Raw genomic sequence first — 25,622 nt, 5'->3', positions numbered from 1 at the left:
TTTCTAAAACTTCTTTTATAATGTTTGACATTAAAATATTCAAGGGGGGAAATCCAAGGTATTTTTAAGAAGAGCTGCAATTTTACAAATGTAAAACTGGAAAAAGTCTTAAGGTAGATGATGATTTAAAATATTTTATTAAGGAAACAGTTCAATACAAGTGCATAATGTGTTCTTTAGGATTTATGCTATACCATATTGTGTGAGGAATACACGTGCTGTTTTGTATCATGGAAACACATTCTCCCCCACATTTTCCTAGAAAATTCCTTCAAGCCTGAGCTCAATCGTTGCCTTCCCTAGGAGGCCTTCCCAACACCCAGAGACCAATAGGTGATCCTTCATTATGTTACCATGACACTAGTACTACTTCTAAGAGGTAATGGTGTGTGAATTTTTGAGGTAATATTGGAACTTGGGTTTGGAAAACTAGATTGATCATATTGTTGAGTTTAGTTTTTATCCTGTAACCAATAGCATGAGGAGAAGAGTTATGTTTTGTTTTTTGTTGAAAATGGAGATTTTGGAAGACTTGTAATTTTGTGTTTTGAACAATTTTTTAGGGAGATATCATTCAAGAGATGGTGATTTTAATGTCTACTAATGCAACAAAATCATACTGACTGTGTGGAAATGAAAAAGATAGTTCTTATTCTTAAAAAAAAAAAACTCTATAATCTAGTAAGCTGAGAATAGAAACAGAAAAAAGTAACTATAATGCAAGAAAAAAATGGGAAGTACATCAACCTTGAAGTTAACTAAATTTTACAAGTTGAGCAATGGTTCTAGTCTAGGAGTAAAAAGCAAAAACTATGAAGAATGTGCCAAAATTCTCTTTAGCTACAGAACACATGTCAAAGTTAGGGGAAAAAAGAGAAAAAAAAAAGCTCTTTGGAAAAGAAAAAAAGACCAAAGATAATTTAGAAATGTATAAACTATAGATTGGGGAAAGCTTTGTAAAATATGATTAAAATATGATTCCATAGGTTTAAGCTATTGGCAGTCAAGTAAAGAAACATTAACCAATTTATAAAATGGTTTCAAAATTTCCAAATCAAAGAAAGGAAAATATATGCACGTAATAGGCATTTAAGGTATAAAATAACTTCCAGCCAAATTTAGAAATTTTTTAAGACACTTATTTTAAGACCTACAAACGGCTAATAGACACAAGCATAATAACAAACATACCATCTAGAATGTTAGAGGCTTTTCTGTATGCTAACCCTCTTGACTTCTCTAAACTTTATGAAAGGGCCAATGTGACTGTTGAGAGAATCACTTGTTTCTTTTTCTGTAGAATTAAATTGGATTTAATCACCACCTCATATATAACACATCCCTTTCCCCTTCATCCCCCCACCACACACACTCTAAATTTAATTAAAATAACTGAAATGAAACTAGAGATAATTTGTTTTTTAAATAGACTGTCATATGCTCCATTTACATAAAACCCATTAGTTTGCATTAGATACAAATTAGCTGCTGATATGAATTAAATCACGTATAAGTAGTTGCAAATAGCCGCAGAACCAGGCATTTTAATTAATATAACTGTTAACCAGATTTATTTGTAAGGTAATCAAGACTCTTACTCATTTCTTCTTCAGTACAATAGGCCCGGCGACACTGGCTGTCCTAGAACAGGCCACCATTTCTATAGGAATACAAATCCAGGAGGAAGATTGATTAGGTTCTCCGACTTCAACGTGCGCAAATGATGAAAGCATGCCAGCTTAGAAATTATGGCATTGGCAGGATAAACGCAGAATCCCTTCAAACAATTAACTCATATTTATACAATTTATTGGTCACCTGAAATATCCAGCTTTTCTTCTTCCATCCATAACTTAGTCACGGTTTAATTTAAACCGAGATTCTTAAGACCTATGAAATAATTTTCCTTTGCTGCTATTCTTATTTTGACTAATTTATGCATCATTAATAATTATTTCATAGTTAATAAGAACCTTCCAGACTAATTAGCATTTAGAATTTAGCGAAAGTGTCTGTTAGTCCACACTCATTTTGTTCCAGGTAACTGAATCTTAAAGTGACTTAATGGACTTAGATTCACATGGTTAGGAACACAGAAATGAAAACCCACATGCTGACTTCAGGCACAGCTAAATTCAACACTCTAATTAGGTCACAAAAATGAAAATGACTCTTACCATGTCTAGTAATGCTTTTCTGTAGAACTTCTGTTCTTTGGCATGCTCTGCTATCCTGGTGGAAAGATGGCTGCAAACAGCTCCAGGCTTCATGTAAGCTCTCGACAACACCCATTTTTTTTTTCCCCAAAAGTTCCAGTGAATGTCCCTCAAAATGAGTTTAGTTGCCTAGATAATTTATGCCTCTGCCTATGACAACCACAATGGAAAAGAAAACAGAGTTCTCTTAATTAATTCACCTGAGTTACATACTCACCCCTGAAGCTGGAGAAGGGGCCAGCCCCAACTGAATCATAGGAATTAAGAGTGGAAGGATGTTTTAATAAAGTGAAACATTGGTTGCTTTCCTAAAAATTGATGGGGAATGGGTATTGGCATGGCGAGTGCAAAGAGGAACAGATATCCATTACATTATTGCAGTCCTTGTTTTGATGCTAAATTGTCAGTCTTCTTCAGTCACCTCATTTAGGCACTGATTTATCAATCAGTAAAAAATCAAAGGTCCACAATCAATATTTACCTGCAAAAATCCCTGATGCTAGCAACCACAGGACTTGTAAATGGCATCCATGGATATTCAGCAAATAAAGTACCTATACAGAGAAGCCTTCATCAGCGTTAAATCATGCTGTTTGACACACAATGTTAAAATATGAATGCTACATTATGTGGGTATTCTGACTGAAGGTTAGAGAGGATAAATGAGACAGGTTTAATTGACTGTAAACAAAAGTCCTGGGCATTTGTAAAAGAAAAATACCACTTAAGTCATAATATTTAAAATTTTGGCATAAAAAAGCAGCATCTCATAGTAGCTGATGAGCCTAAGTAATTGCTTATATTTTTTGTCCATTCCAATAACAATATTTCATTCCATTGTATCCCATCCCCCTTAGTCTTGAGTATTATATTTTGTATGACAAATATTGAGACAGCAAAGAACAGGCATTCTTAACCCTTTACATGCTATGAATACCTTTGGTAATTTGATAAAGCATATGAACACCATAGACTCTTCCTAAAAATATATTTTTAAAGATTTTATTTATTTATTTGATGGAGAGAGTGAGACAGCGAGAGAGGGAACACAAGCAGGGGGAGTGGGAGAGGGAGAAGCAGGCTCCCCGCTGAGTAGGGAGCCCAATGTAGGGCTCAATCCCAGGACCCTGGGATCATGACCTGAGCTGAAGGCAGACGCTTAATGACTGAGCCACCCAGGCACCCCTAGAAATATTTTATATTAAAAAAACATAGATCAGAGAGGGAGACAAACCATAAGAGACTCTTAATCATAGGAAACAAACTGAATGTTGCTGGAGGGGAGGGGTTTGGGGGGATGGGGTAACTGGGTGATGGACATTAAGGAGGGCACGTGATGTAATGAGCCTGGGTATTATATAAAACTGATGAATCACTGACCTCTACCTCTGAAACTAATAATACATTAGGGGCACCTGGGTGGCTCAGTCGTTAAGCGTCTGCCTTCGGCTCAGGTCATGATCCCAGGGTCCTGGGATCAAGCCCCACATCGGGCTCCCTGCTCTGCGGGGAGCCTGCTTCTCCCTCTCCCCCTGCTTGTGTTCCCTCTCTCGCTGTGTCTTTCTCTGTCAAATAAATAAAAAATCATTAAAAAAAAAAAGATTTTTAATAATACATTATATGTTAATTAATTGAATTTAAATTTTAGAAAATTAAAAAATAAAAATAAATTAAAAAATATAGGACAACCACATGCAGAAGAATGAAACTAGACCATTCTCTTACACCATACACAAAGACAAACTTAAAATGGATGAAAGACCTCAATGTGAGACAGGAATCCATCAAAATCCTAGAGGAGAACATAGGCAGTAACCTCTCCAACATTGGCCACAGCAACTTCTTTCAAGACACATCTCTAAAGGCAAGGGAAACAAAAGCAAAAATGCACTTTTGGGACTTTATCAAGATTAAAAGCTTTTGCACAGCAAAGGAAACAGTCAACAAAACTAAGAGGCAATCCACAGAATGGGAGAAGATATTTGCAAATGACACTACAGATAAAGGGCTGGTATCCAAGATCTATAAACTTCTCAAACTCAACACCCAAAAAAACAAATATCCAGTCAAGAAATGGGCAGAAGATATGAATAGACACTTCTCCAAAGAAGACATACAAATGGCTAATAGACACATGAAAAAATGTTCAACATCACAGGGAAATACAAATCAAAACCACAATGAGATACCACCTTACACCAGTTAGAATGGCCAAAATTAACAAGACAGGAAACAAGTGTTGGCGAGGATTTGGAGAAAGGGGAACCTTCTGACACTTTTGGTGGGAATGCAAGCTGGTACAGCCACGCTGGAAAACAGTATGGAGATTCCTTAAGATGTTAAAAATAGAGCTACCCTGTGACCCAGTGATTGCACTACTGGGTGTTTACCCCAAAGATACAGATGTAGTGAAAAGAAGGGGCACATGCACCCCGGTGTTCATAGCAGCAATGTCCACAATAGCCAAACTATGGAAGGAGCCAAGATGCCCTTCAACAGATGAATGGATAAAGAAGATGTGGTACAAATATACAATGGACTATGACTCAGCCATCAGAAAGGATGAATACCCACCATTTGCATCAACATGGATGGAACTGGAAGGGATTATGCTACGTGAAATAAGTCAATCAAGGAAAGACAATTATCACATGGTTTCACTCATATGTGGAACATCAGGAATAGTGCTGAGGACCACAAGGGAAAGGAGGGAAAATGGAATGGGAAGAAATCAAAAAGGGAGATAAACCATGAGAGACTCTGGATTCCAGGAAACAAACTGAGAGTTACAGAAGGGAGGTGGGTGGGGGGATGGGGTAACTGGGTGATGGGTATTAAGGAGGGCACGTGTTGTGATGAGCACTGGGTGTTATATGCAACTAATGAATCATTGAGCACAACATCAAAAACTAATGATGTACTATATGCTGGCTAACTGAACATAATAAAAAAATACATATATAGAATACAAAGGAAACTACTTATATTGAAATACCCAAAAAATGAAACTGTAATAATTCCTCTGTAAAAACTTTTAATAAAAAGGGATACCATTGGAGCATAATAGATGATATTTGAAGTACTATAACTCTAATATGGTATGAAAATATCCAATATTTCAATTGCATAAAATGTCAAGAACTAATACTAATGTGGTTTGTGGACTATATTCACAATTGAAGGAAATGTAAATTTCAGTTCAAGGTTACTGAAAATAAAGATGTAAATTTTCCCATCCTCAAACATGGACTTCTGCCAAAGGACATTTGGTCATGACTTGAAGGGAAAAAAATGTGCAAATCACTGTAATAAGGCATGCTATCCATCAGCTCTTGGACCCTTATTGCAATTCTCTTATTCATCTCTAGTTGATTCCCTGCCATATTTTCACAGTAGCAATTCCCAGTTTTATTACCCATTTCTATCCCAACCTTTCTCTGTGTGGTTAACATTCCTCCTCCATTACTTAAAGAATGAAAGCAAACTGTCATTAGTTTCCTTTCTCTGTTACCCTAAAATGTTTTGAATCTTCGTTTTCGCCATTTTTCTTGAGTCTAAGAGATTGTAGAAAACCTATGCCTGCCAATTAATTGGTGCTTAATGAGAGAAATCAAGGAACAAAAAGAAAAGAAGAAACCATTCTAGCAGTCCTGTAGCTAGGCCTCATAAAAAAAAGGAGGATGCTATTTAGGGTAAAATCAGAGCTCTGGTGCTCTATTCCTTCCTGCTTGAACCCCTGGTCCTGAGTATGCAGGGCCTCACTTTTTCCCATTAAAGATAATGAGGATTGGGCTTGGGTGTGAAACCCTGACAATTCATTTGTTTAAAGACAGAAGATGAGAAGCCATCCAAGCTGAAAAGGAGAAAAGCATTTGGTTGGGGTAAAGTGGGATCCCACAAAGGAGATAGGCCTGTGCCTTTCAACATCCTGCTTCTCTTGTACCACCATGCAACACAGGATACCCTAGGTGTAGCTCTTCCTTCCTGATGTTGTCTTTAAGGAACATTGTTCCATAGTCAAGAAGTTTCTTTTCCTTATTTTTTCTACAGAATATTGATTTTATCATAAAAGAGAATGGATTTGCTTTATAGATGTTTTTGCTGAAATATATGCACTCACAAAGCAAAATGCCTGGAGACCTTTGGAGGCTTCCTTTCCCCTGTAGGAAAAAGGAACTGAATGAGATCATTTCACATTCAGTTATGATTACCACGTGACCGCATGGGTCCTTTGTTACCCAATTTGTTTGATTCTAAAGACAGGGACATTTAAGAAATCCTGGTCACTCATCAAAATTCTGGCCAGATGCATTTTATAAATAGAAGTTTTGCAGATATAATTCATCATAGAGAAGAGTTTATTTAGGGGACCCATTTTCCCATGTGATGTAACTTTTAGTCACAGATCTGTTTCTCTGAAGTGTTTGGGCCCACTATAGGAGAAAGACTATATGAAGCTTTTATTTCTGTAGAAACAGAGTATGGTAATCACAACTCATGCTTACTTCTTAGTTAAAGTTGGGACCCCCTGGCTAGCCGAAGGACACGTGAAGCTCATCTTCAGAGCAGGCATTCATTGCTCATTACTCTGGAGTCCTGCAGTTAAGATGATTCAGCTATTTTATGTCTCTGTTGCTACTGTGCCTGCCTCTACTCGGGAACATTAGTCTAAGCTCCTTTTCTCTATTTCATGCCCCTTGCTTGCTTATTGCTCTACCACCTCCCACATTTTACTACCTTCTGTCTTCAAATCACATGGATTCCACTGACTGGCAATTTCTGCATAAGGCCTTCTTTCAACGTAACTCTCAACTTCTACAGCACTCTACCGTCGCCGGCTGCTGCCTCTATCTTTATGCCTCCTATTCAAACCCTCCAAGGGAAGGGGTGTTTTGGGTCCGTCAGTCACACTCCGTTTAGGGAGCACGATGCCTAGGGACCTTTGGAGGCTTAACTTGCTTATTAGAACTCTAGGGCCAGGCTACCTTGCAGTCTTCCATCTAAGATGGTCTTAGAGTCAAATTGCTGATCCAATCATCAGTTGCCATAGTGGTGGCATTATGTTGCAGAAAGCCTAGCAACAAGAGCACAAGAAGCTACCAGGAATAGATAAGGGGCTAAAACAGGCACTAGATAATGTGTTCTTTTCTATGACTTCAGGGGACAGAGTATGCTCCAGAGTTCTCAGTTTTCCATGCCCACATTTGAGGAGTTTATATCTCCCCCAGAATTTATTTTCTGTTGAAATTAGAAATACTCATTTTCCAAATATGTTCCTTCCATGGCCCCTTCCTCGGACTAACATTGCTTGTTCTGCTATTTTCACCTCAGTTCTTTCAATATTGATACTCAGCCACCCTGATAAGAAAATTTAGGAGCTCTTGGAACTAATCAGATTAACTATTAAACTGGAAGTTTGTTTTGATTGTTTATTTGTTTATGTTTGTTGTTAATGTCAGAAGAGTTACTCTTATCTCCCATTTAAGTTCCCTAAACATTTCATCCTGGTGCTATGCTGCTCTATGTTTAGAACATGTGAAAAGCCTGAAACCCATTAGAACCACAGACTATCTTATTCATCATTTTTATCTCCAGTGTCTAGTATCGTGTCTGATACAGAGCACATGCACAATAAATATTCCATGAAAATAAGCCTAAGCAAAATGAATTAGAACAAAAGTCTGTTGGCAGAAAAATAACAAAGCCAAATACAAATAACTTGATTGCCTGCAGTTTGGGATTATCCAACTAAGTAGGATACATCCACTTAGTTGCATATTCTCTGTCTTGCCAGAGATAGAATTGCAAGTTCACCTGTGCAGACTTATGTATGTTTGCATATATTTTAGTGCATATGTCATCAGTCCTTGAACATATACTTTCTCCATCTCTACTTTTCATGCAAAATACACTGGAAATATATTTGATAAAAAACCGATGCATTCTTTTCTAACTGGCTGAAATAAATTATACCTGTGGGTAAAGCCATTGTATTTTTTTTAGATACAGAAGAGAAACATATAATTGTGTGTGTGTATGTGTGTGTGTGTGTGTGTGTGTGTGTACAGACACAGGTATATATCAAAAAAGGAAAAGATTAGAAATAATAAAAAGCATGAAGATAAGATTGGTTCAGGAAAATAAATTAGTTTATTCTCTTTAATGCTTATGCAATATGCTATACAGTGCTAGAATAACATGTTTTCCACTGTGTTTGAGCATTAGGTAGCAGGGCACCATATCAGTAAGGAGATAGACGCAGGCAGCAGTGCCTAGAAAACTCAATCCCTTCACAGCCAGCTGACCTTATAAGTCGGAAGGAAATCAGTCCAGTTACATAAAACATTGGCAGAGCATGTAATAACTGAAGTGGCACTAATAGTGAAATACAGCAAATGCTCCAAGTCCTTTTAATATCAAAAGGAGGTCAAGCTTCCAGATGTTTCCACTGATTCATAAATAATTGACTACTCTTACAGTTACACTGCATTGCAATGGAGTTAGACCATGTGGCTAATATTGGTTTGAGTAGTATAAAACAGTTCAACCAATATTTAAGGAAAACTTAAAATCACCTTAAATATCATTTATTGATAAGGATGCCCATAACATCCTTTTTATACAAATTTGTCTTTCTGTCCAGTATACTATTCAGATAGTACAGCCTGCCAAGTAATAAAGTTATTAAATAGGTGCAAAACTACAAGTCATTCTTGATCCCAAACACTGTCTTTGAACATTGCCATGTGTGTTGCAAATGTCTATTCTGTTAGCAATACTTAAAATCGACATATACTATCTGCTGCCCCTCCCTGAGGCTCACATTATTTACTGCATGTCTTTTCTTTTTTAACCTATTTGTCCGAAGGTCTTTAGAGACATTTTTTTTTTCAAGGAACTAACTGCTGTTGATTTTTTTTTTAAAAAATCTGTACTCCCCTGAACAGTCCTGCCCTAGAATTTATCTGTCACACCTCTGACCACATCCTTCTTCAGTCAAACCTTAATTAGCATTTTGATATTTTCTCCATGAAGATTCAGTAAAAATTAATAGCAGGTGCCTGCATAGCTATTTTATGTTGAGTGGTCAAGAAAACCTGCATTAAGGTGGAGACATTTAAGCTGATATTTGCATGATTGGAAGTCATGCAAGAGTAAGATGTAGAGGGCCTTAAGGCAAGAATAAGTTTGGCATGGTCAAGGGACAGATAGAAAAGCAGTGTGTCTGGGGAGTACTGAGCAAGTATCATTAGTGGAGAGCAGTTGGGACAGGGCATACACTGGCCAACCATGAGAGCTTGGAAAGCCCAAGTAAGGCATTTGAAATGCACTTCCCATGTGATGGGAAAGCACTGTGAATTTTACACAGAGAAATGACATGTAATAATTTACATTTTTAAAAGAACATCTTACTGCTTAGTGGAGAACGGATTGATTGTGTAAGAATAGAAGTAGGGGCGAGTAGGTAGAAGATTCCTGTGAGGTCAGAGATGGAGGTAGTTAGAACTAAAAAGATTTTAAAATAAAAATAGACTGATTCAGGAGATATATATATATATATATATATATATATGAGATAGAATTGACCAATCTTGCTGATAAACTAGATATGGGAGTGAGGGAAAGAGGGAACCAAGGATGATAATATGCAGTATTTGGCTTGAGCAACTTAGAGGATGATGGTGTTTCAGTCAGTGTCCATTTGAGTCCAAAGGCAGGAAAAAACCAATGACCCAGATCAAGGTAGTTAAGCAGGAGTCCATTTCCTCTTACTCAAGAGAGTGTCAGCCTTTTTATTCTATCCAGGCCTTCAGCTGATTGGATAGGGCCCACCCACATTAGAGAGAGCAATCTGCTTTATCAGTTTAATTTCATCCAGACAGACCCAGAATAATGTTTAACCAAATGTCAGGGCATCTTGTGGCCCTGTCAAGTTGACATATAAAATTAACCAAAGCAACCTGTTCGGTATCCATTTCTTAGGCCTTTCATCCTGTTAATATGGATTCAACACAGATGCTTCTTTCTGAGGGCATACATTCCACAGATGCACTGGGTACCATCCCAGTCACCTACTCATTTCCTCTCCTGTAAATAAACAGTAAAGGTTTCACCAATCCTCCCCCAACTCTGGTTATTTGCACAGTAGCTATATGTACAGGGGAGGTAAATATAGCCAAAAGTTTGAGGACAATGAGATACAGGGTTTGAGATGACACCAATATGAGGGGACCTAAAATTCCATCAAGTTCTTCTAATTAGATGGTTGGTTTATGGAGATTGGGTCATAAATGTAGTTTGGACCCAAGTCTATTTATAATGATTCTACACTATGGATAGTTATAATGGTGCCAATCTGTGATTATTCATAGTTGTTCAACCCTGTGACAAATTACCTAGTCCCTTGAGTACACAATCAGGATAAATATATACTGTAGCTCCAGAATTCTCACATTGCCTGTCTGATTAGTAGAGTAAGTATAATTATGGAGGAAAGGCCAAGTGAGAGCTTCTGAAACTGCCTACTATACCCATTTTCCTTTGGCCAAAATAGTAACTAGGAAGCAACAGAGCATCTCAGGAGGAATGGTGTCACATAGATTAGTGCCACTGTCAAACCTTCGTTGGATTCAGGGATAATATCTTCCATCGTCTGGCTCAAAAAAAAAACAGATGGATTGTGGCAAATGACTGTAGACTAATGTAAACTTCACCAGATAGTACTGCCAGTCCCAGCTGTCATGCTAAATGGGTCCTTACTGGAGCAGATCCACAGCCTCTCTATTTTGGTGTGAGGCTATTGATCAGGTGGCAAATGCTTTCTTCTTTAACCCAAACAAGAGAGAAGAAAAAAACAATTTGCATTCACATAGCAGTTGTACTTTCTGTTTTTCATAGAAACACAGTCATAGGAAAAAAAGGGGGGGGGGAGAAATATATTCATAAGGACATGGTCATCTTTCCATTCTACAGAATATCAGCTAGTCCACTGTATTTGTGACATCAAACAAATTAGATCTGGTAAGAAGTAGAAATCACTCTGGACACCCTAATAAAACACTTCTGTGTCAATGAGAGCAAATTAAACCCCCAAAAGTCTGTGGGCCTGCCACATGAAAGAAGTTTTAGGGTCCAGGGTCTGGTGGTATGCTGGGTTATGCTCTCCCTCTAAAGCAAAAGAGTTGTTTCTCTTTGCATCTCCTACTAAGAAAGAGACACAGCAATTGGTGGGCTGCTGTAGATTTTGAAAGCAAAACACACTGTGTTACAAGGCATGGTCAAGGGCTAGATTTAAGGAATCAAATTAGCAGATTGTTGTGACTAGAGCCTTGTCAGAATGTTTAATCCCAAATTGTGAATCAGTGCTCCAGTGTCAATAAATTCTCCACTTTCCAGCTTTCTATTCTGTGTTCTTATTGTGAAGATTCTCATTTCTAATTTGACCTGTTCCCCCAGTACCTGCTGGTATATATTAGCCAGATGCTAAAATTCCTCAAGCAAATAGGCTTGAACAAAAGGGCTATATTTCTTAGCATGGCTGTGCTAGGAGATCTACCCTGGTTATTGGCCAGAAGACAATGAGGAGTGGTGGGTGCAAATTCAGGGGAGAATAAGCACCATCTTGTAAGGCAACTGCCTCAGATATGACTATTATTGCATGGTTTCCATGGGAAAGGAGTCTGCTTCTGCAAAGAAGGTGAAAGGAGTTGCTTCTGCTACCCCAGAAATTTCAGGAAATCTAGTGATTCAAGAATCTCAGTCTTGCCCAATCAAATGGCCTCATGATAAGTCTTAGAGTCCCTGTCTTTTTCTGGTTAAGACCTGATTTTGATATGAGAGACCTGTTTTGGCTCTATGTTCAGTGCAGTGTGATTTCTGGTTATAGAACAAGAGAGTTTCTTTCTTTTTTTTTTTTACATAGATGTTATGTATTTGTTTGACAGAGAGAGAGAGAGATAGAGCGCAATCAGGGGGAGCGGCAGGCGGAGGGAGAGGGAGAAGCAGACTCCCTGCTGAGCAGAGAGCCCGATGTCGGGCTCAATCCCAGGACCCTGGGATCATGACCTGAGCCAAAGGCAGACACTTAACCAACTGAGCCACCCAGGCAACCCCTCCCACTCCACAATTCTTATAATTACCTTTACCCCATAACATTGTAAAAAGTAGCACCCTACCTTCTATTTGAACCTTACCCTGTTTAACTGTAGATCAGTCCTTAGTAACTGTGAAGCAACTATACACCGTAACATATCATCACCCTGCATATCATCAGCAAATGAATCTTATTGCCAATAGATCCATGAGTTTTGTCTTTGAGGGCCATTTCTGATACCACTTTTAATCTGAGTTTCCTAGAAAGCAGAACCTGAAGCCTTGAACTTTTACTAGAGCTCAATCCCACAAAGAGGGAGTGAAGGGAAATAACAAGTAAGTCAAGAAGAAGGAAGTATCAGTAAAATGATGTATTATTTAGCTGGCCACTGCATTGTATCACATGCAACCAGTTGATTGATTTCACTTACACCCTCTTCCAAGAGGCCAAATAAACAACTACTTCTCAGTAGAAACTATACTCAGAAGGAGAGAGAAAATGTATTAATCTGTTCCTGTATCCCATAGGTCGCTCTACAGACCTCCTGTCTTCCATTGGTTCAACACACAGAGTTTTAACTCACATACATCTAGCTTGTGCATGTGTGGATACTGAGGGGGCCCTGAGAAGTCTCAAGCCTTAGTGTCTACCAAGAAGATACAGACATAGGGCTAAAGGTGTGCAGCCCAGACATGCTGTGAGACAATCTTAGGTTGCACCATTGTGAAGTTGGTTGAAACCCATGCAGAACTGGTTTGTCTCAGCAACAACTAAAACTAGAGATGGGAGCGACTAAGGGAATATGAAAGGATATATATATATATATATATATATATATATATATATATATATGAAGCGTCTGGTAGATAGACCAAAATTATGGACTAGAAAACCTACTGAGGGCTAACAATAAGACTACCCAGTACAATTTGGACATTCTTATCTGTGTAGATATATCTTACTTTATTTGGAATATCAATTTGCATATTAGGATTATAATATAAAGACAAGGATTTCTCTCCATATATATGAATATCTTCACACTGGTGCAAATTTTTCTATTTTAAGATAAATGAATTGCCTGTCAGTAAGAAAACTAAAGAAAAATAAAGCTGTGTTTTGCTGTCTACGGACATCCACATGCATACACACACACACACACACACACACACACACATACACAGAAAGGCAGATAACTGCTATCTTCACTAATAAATGGAAAAGTGTGAATATTTTAAAAAGAAAGAAGACATGAGCCATTTATATTTTTCTGTAGACCTTATCCTGGTTATCTAGGTTGCATAGAGTAGAGGAAAATAAAGTATGTTGTTTAAGAAATTTTTAACTGCATAAGCACCCAAAAATATATAGATCCAAAGGTATTCAGCCAAACATACTCAAAGGTCTGTATGTGAGTGTGTGTGTGTGTGTGTGTGCACGTGCATATGTATGTATGGAAATCTCTTTCTTTGAAAGGCCTTAGTTAATCTCCCACCTCCATGTTTCAAACAACTCTAACAGTGCAGATGCAGGTCCAGATCAATTCTGATAATCTGTAGTAATTGTCAATGGTATCTATAAATAAAGATAATTATTGATTCTTGCATAAATAAAAATTGATGGCATAAATACTGTGCATGACTTAGAATAAATACATGTTAAAAAGTATACTGTGTGTGTGAGTTGAATTTGGTTCAAGTAGTAAAATTTTGTCTACATTTTTTTTTCAAATAAACAAATAGAGTTGACAGATGAACAGTGCAAGGGCTAGGATATATGTGCGGCCAAAGCAAGCACTGAACAATACAAGGGTTAGGGATGCCAGTCCCCAATGCAGCAGAAAATCTGCATATAATTTTTGACCCCCCAAAACTTTACTAATAGCCTACTGTTGAACAGAAGCCTTACCGATAACATAAACGATCAATTAACACACACTTTGTATGTTAGATGTATTATATACTGTATTCTTACAACAAAGTAAGCTAGAGAAAAGAAAATGTTATTAAGAAAATCATAAGGAAAAGAAAATACATTTACAGTACTCTACCATAAAAAATTCACGTATAAATGGATCCACACTGTTGTTAAAGGTCAGCTATGTATCAAGAAATGAATAGATGATGAGTATATGGGAAAAACAGTTGAAAAAGTAGACTACCATTTCCAAATCAGGTAAAGGTGTGGGAAATTTTTTTCACCTTTTTCTTAGATAAGATTTTTAAATGTTTAGATTGTCTTTTAGACTTTTAGACTACACCCTATGGGAACATATTGAGAATTAAAGAGAAGCTTTTTCACAAACTCCCGATAAAGTAGAATTCTGCCCCAAGAGCTATAAAGATGATGTGATAAAGACGGAGAAGTGAAAGTGAGCAAGTGTCAAGATGAACAGAATTTTGTTGGAGTACTAACTTCAATCTGGAGATTTAGTAAAGTTGACACTATTACATACAATACATTTAGAACACACATGGATTTTACAATAAGATTTCAAATGATTAGGGATTCCTAGTTACTAATTATAGGAAATTTTAAAGCAAGGAAAACGATATCAGATTGTAAATGGTGTGATTCAGTAGAGTTAATTTAGCCTGAACATGCAAATAATTTGGGGTCAATCTAAATAAAACGTATTTATGACTCTGGGAAGTTCTTAAGTGCTGACATTGTACTCTTTCTACATGTTCCTTGGTGCAGCCACCAAAAGGTCACACTGGTTGAGGCAGACAATTGACCACATTAAAGTTTCAGTCTTGCAACTGTGGGGGAAATTTGCCATTTAGCTTCCTTATGGTTACTATTGACACAAAAACATGTTCTATGTTGTTTTTTCTTGTTTTTTGCTTTTTTGGTTTTTTTGGAGAGTTGGAGAACAATGAATAACTCTTTACTTTTAGAAATTTTTGATAACTTGTGTTTACAGGTACCCAAGGTAATATTTTATTATGCCGTGCTATCAGATGTACCAACATCTGAAACTGATAGATCATATACGGTGTTTAACAAAATCTGAATGCATTTAGCAACAAATAAATCTTTACACAAGGAAAAGGCTGTGTTTTCAATGTTAAATGACCTTGTATAGTTTTCCTTTACCAAAATATAGGTTTTTCATAGAATCCTTACTAACTATAATTAAATATTTATTCTTTTAAATTGTAAAGAACCTGTGTTAGGCTGATTATAACCAGTGGACCAAGTAACCATCATATAATTAGTTTATGCTATACTCTGAATTGATAAGCCTCTAGTCTTTGTGTTCTGTTCCATTCATTATTTCATATTACGTTTGCTGCCAACTCACTCTCAATAGAAACTCTTCAGGCATCAGTTTTTCCAAAAACAATGACTCATATTTTTATGATGAATTAAATATTTTAAATAGATTTACATAAACCTATTTTTTTACATAAACCTATTTTTAACTTAGCACAAATGAGGAAGTTTATTATATTTAAGTTTTCTCTACATTTTCGGTTAATGAATTATTTGGAAAGAAGTATCAAAAGCTGAAAGGTGACATTTATAATATTTTAACCCACATAGCTCTGGGACTTAATATATACCTATATAAATGGGAGCACTAAACTCATTATTTTTAAACAGTCACAATTCTGTACAATATTATCTTTTTAACATATTTACAGCTAACTAAAAACAGACTACTGATTAAATATTCCACATGAATATCAGTGGTTCAAGAACATCTTTGGCTGGAGATGGGTTTGAGTGTTCTGTCTCCCAGATATTGGGTGTTTTGCCTCCTTATTCAGTTGGTGGTTTTGCCCATTGTTGGTGTGACTGTTTCTCATCAAATATCAGTGTTATGGGATGTTATGGGAACCTGTAATTTCCTCACAGTTCTGTGTTTTTAGATAAATGGAAGTTCACAAAATTCTTCTTTGAAGGGCAATATGGGAACTCCTTCAACAAGTTTAAGCAAAAGTTGAGAGTTTATTACAACCCAGAAAATCAGAGCCAAATATTTAATTACTGATGCTCACCAGCTATTAATCAGGGATGCCAGCATTCAGGAAGAGCCCATCCCTGTCAGTAAGCTCACCAGCCTTTAAGATTTTTCATTACACCCAAGTCTCCTTGCCTCTTGGCATTAACTCAATAGATCCTAGTCTTTCAACTGCATGTGTCATAAAGCCTTGTTGCTAAATTATTACATTATATTGTTGGGCACTAACAATAACTCATGTGATTAGAAACTGGGATAAAGGGCACATTGTTTATTTTTTTAATGTTTTATTTAAATTAAATTAGCCAACATATAGTACATCATTAGATTCAGATGTAGTGTTCAATAATTTATCACTTGGGTGTGACACTCAGTGCTCATCACATCATGTGCTGAAAGGGCACATTGTTCAAAAGAGAAATACCATTTGAAATTTCGTTTCTTTTTTCTTTTCTTTCTTTCTCTTTTTTCATTCATGTAATATTCCAATAACCCAGAAGTACAGAGACATAATTATATCTAAATGGTTTCTCTCCCTGTTTCTTGTACATCTCTCTTTACATCAAGCCCCAGAATATATGAGCTAATTTTAAAAGGTAATTTTAAATATTACTTTTACATTCCTTTTTATTTTTTCCATTTTCATTGAGAAGTAATTGATCTACATCACTGTATGAGTTTAAGATATACAGCATAATGGTTTGATTCACATATATTGTGAATTCATTATCACAGTAGGTTCAGCTAAAATACATCATATCATATAGATACAATAAAAAACAAAGAAAGAAGAACAGAAAAAAGAAAAAAAATCTCCTTGTGTTAAGAGTTCAGAATCCACTCTCTTGACAACTTTTTTATGTATCACACAGCAGTGTTAGCTATCGTTATATATAGTACATTATATCCCTAGTACTTAACTTATTTTGTAGCTCTAAGTTTGTACCTTTTAACCATATAAAGTGATTTTCAAGAAATAAAAAAAGTAGAGGTGTTCAAGTGAAGGAAATAATCAGAAGACACATCAGAATATAAAGATATTTTAATCTTTCTTTGATCATCTGACCTTATCTCCACCAAATATTTGTGATTCCCTGCAAGAATTCTAATACAGTTGGCCTGTCACCACTCACTACTAAATACATTATCTGCAAACCGTACTGCTATAGACACTGGAACACTGCCCATTCTCTGTAGTTTCTCTTCAAAAGAAAAAAAAAAATCCTATCTCCCACTCTGGGAAGTGCAATAATTTGTTCTAATTTTTTTTCTTCAGCAACACTTTTAGAGCAAAAACAAAAGCCAGTGATCAGCAGACGAACCAGAAATAGTACAGAAAACCCAACCACCCTTAAATAATACACATTCACTCTATTCTGCAATTTTTCCACTCCGGGTTGCTCCATTATTTCTAGTATGTATTCCTCCTTGAGATCTGACTGAAATTTTTGACCCCAGCTCTACTAAATATGAATTGTCCTCTTTTTACATAATATTTCATCTTGTGAATCAAATTTAGACCTTCCCCCTTCTTCCCATAGTTTCTTCAGTTTCTTACTACAAAGATGATTAATTTGCACTATTTCCTATTAGAGTTTAACGCTTTTCTTCCCTACTACATACATGTTTTTAAAGAATTTCTATTTATTTAATCTTAATTCAAATAGAAGGCTTACTGAGAGAACAAGGGTCCATTCCCTACCACTGAATGATGGAAAGAATGAGGACAACTTGCCTTTATGAAATATTGGAAAAGCCTCTGCTATAGACCAGGCACTAAACTAGGCATCTTTACAGACAGTATCTAATTTAATCTTAATGTCACAGATACAGGAGTAAGCATCCGTATACATATGTGGTAATTTCAGGGAGGGTCAGTAATTTGTTTAGGATCAGAGAAATAAATGGGTGCCTGAAGATTTGAGCCCAAAGTAGTTCCATGCAGATAATGCTTATTTATTACATTCCAAAGTCTCTTGCTGAGTCCATATCAAAAGCTTCTCCTACCAATAAGAACCTCATAATGCCATGGTTTCATGTCTATAGGATTTAAAGTAATAGTAACTTTGTCCTCACACTTTCAGTTACTTCACTCGCACATTAGCGTTATCAAAGTACCCTTCTGAGCAAATCTGGCTCCATAAAAATGACATTGTAGTTACACTTGCTTGGTTGTTGAACAGCAGTTACAGTGTAATTAGTGCCACTTAATGGAAAGCATTACTGAAGTGCATATCGTTATTAATCAAACTCCAATATAAAACTGGCTACAGTAATAATGAGTGCAATTATGGGCTGATGAACTGTTAAACTTGAAAACTGACCCTAACCAAATTTTCTTTCTTCAGAAAATAATAAAACCCAAAGGGCTGAAAATCACTTTATTTCTCTGGGCTCTCTTGCCACAAAAACAACCTGGGAGATATTTTCTCATGCTCCACGTTTTATAATTTCATGCACACTGAAGCTTGTAAAGTGGTGTGAGTATTGGAAAATGTGACCCTAAAGATAAGGTCAACTCTAATCTGAACCTGACAGTATTTGATCCAGCCCAGACTCGTTACCTACCAGACAATGTAGAATTTTATCCAGCTACTTTACAGAGTTTCACACACACCAAAGTCAAACATAAAAAATGTCCATTGAGCCTGAATTAGCCAGCAGGCAAATTCAAATTCAGGGTAAAATACTTGTTCCCTTAAAAAGTATTTGACAAAATCCCTAGAGACTTTTGTGAGAAGAGAGTCCCAAGTTAGTCTTCTCTAAATCTTGCAATGGCTATTTGACAAATCTTTAATGGCATCTGCATTTCTTAGTATTAGAAAGTGCGTTTAGGGTTTATATGATACCTGACGTGTTTAAAGCATGGTTTATTGCCTTGCCTTATTTTAGCTCCACAGATCTTTCTACTTAAGCTCATTTCCAAATGAAATATCCTTGCTTTTCCCCGGTAATGATTAGAAGAATGTCTTCTGACTCTTAAGGCTTCCTAAACATTTTTTGCAGATGCATGAGCTAGCTGTCTCACATCATCTGATCACTGAAGAGGAGAGTTCTTGCTCTGAACCAGGGGCTTGCATTTTATATATATTGTCAGGATTGAAATTTTATCAAGCTAGTAAATACCAATAAAGAGAATTGGAAAAAATTTGCTAAATTCGCTAAATCAGGCATCCCAGAGTTATGTCCAGTAATAGACAGATGGGAACTGGATTTGAAACACATGAAAAACACAGAAGGGGAAGAAACAAAAAGAAAAGAGAACTAAAGCCTAAAAATAGTTGCACAATCTATTAAAGATGGGTATGAAAACAATCCCCTAAAATGGAAGCAGAAATGTGGAAGAGGAGCCTTGAGAGTTCTGTTCTTTTTACTCCCACTGATAGCTGAAGTATTAAGCCAACCTCTTTAAAATGCACTCATACAGCCTTCTGTGATTTGGCACCAACCTCAAGTTCCAATCCTCTCTCCCACATCCATGCAAATGCATACTATTGGATTGATAAATATGTCTTATGTTTTCCTTGCCTCATTATCACACAATGTTATAAATGTCTTTTCAGCAACATTCTTGAATTCAGTGCGTACCTGTGATCTTGAAGATTCTGCAAGGGGGATTCTGTGAGGGGAGGGGAGATGTTTGGGAAGAAAAGTGAAGAACCACCAAGAAAGAGAATTCAGCTCAGTTCCCCTGATTCAGCCTCCTTTTAACAACTCTCTCTATGCCTAAGCATAATCAATAATTCCAGATGCATTCACCAATAATTTTCCCTATCCAGTCTACCCAAATGGTACCATTTCCTTACTGGATAAAAAAATAGATGAAAAGCCTTTTAAAGACAAAAATGTTAGCTAAATTACCACAATCAGAGTGTAGTTATTTTTCTGTCATGTTTCAAAATATGATGTTTTCCACTTTATGTATTGAGTTAGTTTGACTCTGAAGTTATTCCTGGGCAAAACCTTCCATTCATTTTAGGCACATTCATTTCATATACTCAACAATCATATATAAGTGATGCACTTAGGAGAATAAACTTTGAAAACAAAAAGAGCTGTAACAGTTTTATGTCTGCCCTTTCAGCCTCCCAAAGGCTCTAAAAACTATCTATATGTTCTTTATTATCAAATCTTAAACAATGAAAATAGTATTATTGCTTTCCAATTGTGCATTTATAATTTTTACACATTTTATATAATTTAAATACACTTTAAAGAATTGTTTTTTTTATTTCTACTATAAGTTTTTAAATAATTGCTCTTTTCAAAGAGATCAAGTCATCTGTGAAGGCCATCAGAAATCCCCTCTTTTTTGCATACCTCAATAAGTCTACTTATTCCAGTGTTGGAATATCCTCAAAGTACTCAATGGAAGATCCACGTAGCTAGTGTTTTTTTTATCTGAAGTGAGACATCAAATAAATAGATTTTATTAATGGAGATATTGCCATCAAATATGTAGTTAATATTTATTACTGTCCCCTGAATAACACATACTAGTGCTTAATTTCCCAAAAACTTTGTTAACTGGATGAAGTATTCTGTCTCTTTATTACAGTAGAGATGCAACAACAACAACAACAAAAGTTTTATAGATTACACAGAAAAATCAGATTCCCAGATTTCCTAGGATGAAAATTAAAGCCAAAATAACAGTTCAGTTGATATGGTTGTATTTGAGAATTCCAGTCAGTGGCAATTATTATATCTCATATAGCTACCTCACCTTTACATAGCTAACTTACTATTTTCCCAACATTTCCTGCTAGTTTTAATTAGCTGTTCTAGCTTCCCAATTTTGAGGCTTGTCAAGTGAACATAAGATGAACAACTTTTACAGCACTCTCTTAAAAGTACATTCCTAACTATAAAAATGGAAGCAGAGTGACAGTATAACGTTCGCCAAATTTTAAGTATCCCAAAAAACAACTGTACATACTAAGAGAAAATAAATAGATCATTGTACTTCATTGCATGAAGTAAATCCAAGACAGCTCATTCATTTTCCTTTCCACAAAAGGCCCTCTCCTTTACTAAGACTGATAAGAAAGGAAGATGTGAGCTGAGCTCAATCCTTCTCTAATGCATTAAGAACTCAGCACATGTTACTCAGATAAAATATAAAGTATGCTAAAAGATTTGTGTGTACACTAAAAGGATTAACCATTTCACCTACTCCAGAAACGAAAAAAAGGTATGGTTGTGTATGGGTATGTCTGTGTGTATGTGTTATATTCACTGTCCATCTGTAAATATTTATCACATTTAACTGCCACAATAAATTAAATCACATTATACTGCAGGGCTAAGATGTGATTCTATATCAGGAGTTTGAGAAGGTACATCTCAGAAACTCTTTGAAATGTGTTCCTGGCAAAAAATAATGGCTCAGGGCAGAACCATTGTAATGTTCCCTATTAAGGATTCCAATTTTGTAAACATTTTTCTTCAGGTAGAGGTGTGTATGGGGGGTGGCGGGAATTGCAGGTCAAATTAAGCCCACCAGTCCAGGGCCCAAACAGTTGTTAGAGTTCATTGTAATTCCTAGTATGACCTTAACTGAACTGTTAGAACTAGAAAGTATCTCAAAAATTATGTGATTCAAGCCCAATGTGGGGCTTGAACTCATGACTTTGAGATCAAGACCTTAGCTGAGATCAAGAGTTGGACGCTTAACCGACTAAGCCACCCAGGAACCCCTCAACTTATTTATTTGCACAGAATAAGGTACTGAGAGAGAGAGAGAAAAGTTACAGGCAGTGTCCTAAGTCAGGTCCCAGTTATTGTCAAAATAGGGGCTGGAAACTACATCTTCTGGTGGCTCCTTTAGAGTTTTTCCACCATTTTGGAAAAGTATTATTTATATCACACGTATGTTCTTTGCCTTTGAAGGATCCTTTGTGGGGCCTCTTTAGGCAACAGTTCTTTTTACAGCCTTTAAAACCCAGCTTGATTTATACACATTCTAATCTCATAAGAACCTCTAACATTATTTGCACAGTGTGATCAAGGATAGTGGTTTGGGGGGGAAAAAAGTAAAAATAAAAAGATAGTAGTTTGGGAATTGGAAGAATCAAGATTCACCCTGGCTTTACCAGTAAATAACTTGGACTTGATCTTCAATGTGCCTTTTCCTTGGATGCAAAATTAGGGTTATTTGTTAGGTTGCATTCATATCCATTCCAGTATGATTTATGTCATTGTTTACCTAGAGTCACCATTTTCAAGGTCACCATTTGTTAAAGATAAAACTCTAACACTGAAAGTAGCTCAATCAAAAAGTAAAAGTGTATTTGAAATGTACATTGGGAATTTCTACATAAAGACCACAGTTATTCTAATCATTATGATATTTATGTGCTTTTAGTCAAACACAAGTTTTAGGACAGTAAAATTCATCTTTTTCAAAAATTTTGATTACTTTTCTGTAATTTGTGGGGACTTTTCCCTCTAGTAAAATGTTGCAAATCCAAGAAAAAAATTACCTTTAAATTTTCAGTCTTTACACCTTAGAAAGAGTGCAAGTACTGAACTATTGCAAAAATGTCCTGTTAAATATAAGATTTGAATGCAATAGTCCCAATTTCTAAAAATGCCTTGCCTATCTTTAAAATATTTTAGATTGTTCACAGTTTGAGTCCTAGTTCATTAGACATATAATACCACCTGCATTTTGTATTTCCATGAAGATCATATGAAATAATTTTTCTCAACTGTCTTATAAGGAGTACATTTTAAAATGACTTTCGATTTTTGGTTTTTTTCTCAGATTTGTTTTGTTGTTATTGTTGTTGTCTATTTTTTGTTGTTGTTGTTGTTACTAATGTAGGCATTTTGCCTAAGATTTATACAAGTCATATTTTTTTACCATTTAGTTTACATAAAATAATCTTGACTTTTCTACTTGTCTTATGAAAAACAAGCCACAAGCATTTTTTCATTTATTTAGCCTCAAAATAATTGCCTGAGATAGTTACAAGAAGTAGTACTGATAGTTAATGTTACAGGTTGTCTTTGATCAATGCACGGCCTGTTGAGTTGTAAATACACCAGCGCTGTGAGAATCAGAATAAGTCATTTGCTCTTCAGTTATGTTTCAAAATTTCATCGTTCCAATAAGTTCAAGAAGTAACTGCCATTTGACATAACCTAAATTCTCTTGAACTATGCTTTTAAACTTTTTAAACTATTACACCACCAGCTAAGAATATTTTGTTCATTTTTACTTTTGCAGGCCTGAATTTTGGAAATGTATTTCAATTTTTATATGTAAAAAATGGAATTATACTGCAGAATATACTTTTTCATGCCCTGTGTTCACAGAAATTCTAATGCAGACAGGCAGTGAAATTACTACTCTGTAATTTACTTTTCCTAAAATGCAAAGAAACATAAATTTTTTTACGTTTTCTTCTGTCACGTGAATGCCAATCTACCTAGGGGAGACTTCTTGTTAAAAAAATCCTTTTATTTTTAATCAGACGGTGGCTCTGTGCTTTAATTGTGTTGCATTATGGCATTTAGTACTCAGACAGAAAGACTCCCTTTCTCACTGACTTGAGTCGCACAGGTAGGTGTGATTCAGTTCCTTCTATGTCAGTACATGTTAAAATGCAGCACTCCTGCTTTGATAGTTCTTTTAATCAAAGTCTTCTAATCACACTCATTTGTATCAACAAAAGTGGTAAGTTTTGAATTTAAAAATGAATGGTTATTTTAATCTTTTCACCAAAAAATTATTGTATTTTTTTACTTCTTTATATTTCTTTGCAGAAATTTTCAAGAGAAAAATATATATAATAGAAAAATATACATAAAAACAAAAATGTCTAGAAAATTTTATTTTTTACTGTTTTCTATACAATTATGTCAACACAAGTAAAATTTCAAAGAAATACTCTGTCTGGTATTTTTATCAGCTGCCAGTCACTAGTAAATACACACTATGCTTCCAGCATAGATTTAGGGCTGACAGTTAATGGTTAATTAAAAGCCCGATCTTCATCTTAAAAAAGTATTAATGAAATTACATTAGTTTTACAAACTGTAGATTATAATCACTTGTATTTACTCCAAAATTTGTTATCTTAGACTGGTTAAACTCATATAAAAAGGCTGAATTTCACTTAAAGAAACAAGATGGGAGAACGAGGGAAACTCAGTAATCAATAGATAGAAGTTTATTATTAAATTTATAGCAAATAAATAGTACATTGCTTTATCAGAGAAAATAATTCTATAATGGGATGAAAATCCTGAGCTTAGAATAGACCCAAACTAAATAAATCCTGATGAAATACTTCTTGGCTACCTAGCACAGTTTCTAATGCACCATTCACACCCCAGGATCAGCTATGCCCTGGCAAGCCCTATTTCTGTTATATTGTAACATCAATAAGTCCAACATATCTTGAGATTTTGAAGTAAGCAAAGAACACCATTGTGTTCTATTTCACTTTTTGAGGTTTTCACACCAAGAATTATCATTTTCATTTTGCCTGTTTTCTCAACCGCCCTCTGTGTTAAATTCAATTATTTTTAAAAAATCATATTAATAACAGCATGACCTGAGAAACCAATTTGTGTCTCTGGAACAAAGTGAGATAGTGTAAACATAATCAGCTGAAGAAGGAAAAAAAACATATTGTGAGATAAAGTTTCAAATTCTTGTTTCTGAAATTTATTCTGTTTGCACTATAAAAATCTTCACTAGGCTAACTTTTCAGCCTGTTTGAAGGCTGCCAAAAATGCAAAAATATTGACCTCTAAAATTATAATATATTTCCTATCACATCACACTTGGCTAAGTTTTGGGAGACGGCCTTCTCATCCCACCCACTCGTTCTTCCCGGTCTCATCCTACATTAATTTTCCAGTTTGGCATTGATTGAGTCACTGGTGACTTGTGTACGGAGGTAATAAAGATGGCATTGAAATGCATTTGTGGGAATGGGCTAAAGGAGAGAAGGATAAATGAATTTTCAATTGGACTGGGACCCTAAGACATTTATTTTTTATTTCCTTTTTGTTGATTACCACTGCTGCTGAAGTTGAATATTGTGGTTCTGTAAAAAGAAACCTGCTAAGTAACCCCTTACTTATTCTGCCAATTACTTTTTTTGTGTATACTTGTAATTAAACCCATTCTGGGATTCATGTCAGCTTTCCTGCACAGCAATCAATGCTAAATTGTAACAAAGGAAAAGAGACAATCTCTGTTGTTAGTAGCTTTTGCCTGTACTTGTACAAATAAGATTAGAAGCAGCATGTAGAATGAGCTGTGAGTACATGACATTTTTCCAGTAACAGTTTTTCATTATTTTAAAGTGTGCATGAAACCCCT

General features: G+C 35.8%; 1 long non-coding RNA gene across 1 annotated transcript in view; it reads right to left on the bottom strand.

The window, feature by feature from the left end:
- The window catches only part of LOC118530046 (uncharacterized), a 192,240-nt gene that overhangs the window by 36,414 nt on the left and 130,204 nt on the right, over positions 1 to 25,622 (bottom strand). Inside the window, exons 2-3 of the long non-coding RNA XR_004914444.2 lie at positions 2,698 to 2,770; positions 2,178 to 2,366 (exon numbers count right to left, since the gene is read on the bottom strand). This is a non-coding gene — a long non-coding RNA (uncharacterized LOC118530046). The remainder of the gene's footprint in view (positions 1 to 2,177; positions 2,367 to 2,697; positions 2,771 to 25,622) is intronic.

Source organism: Halichoerus grypus, chromosome 2, assembly GCF_964656455.1.
Source record: "Halichoerus grypus chromosome 2, mHalGry1.hap1.1, whole genome shotgun sequence".
Classification (NCBI taxonomy): domain Eukaryota; kingdom Metazoa; phylum Chordata; class Mammalia; order Carnivora; family Phocidae; genus Halichoerus; species Halichoerus grypus.
Note: the sequence above shows the minus strand (reverse complement) of the source record. Positions and strands in the feature narration are given on the sequence as shown.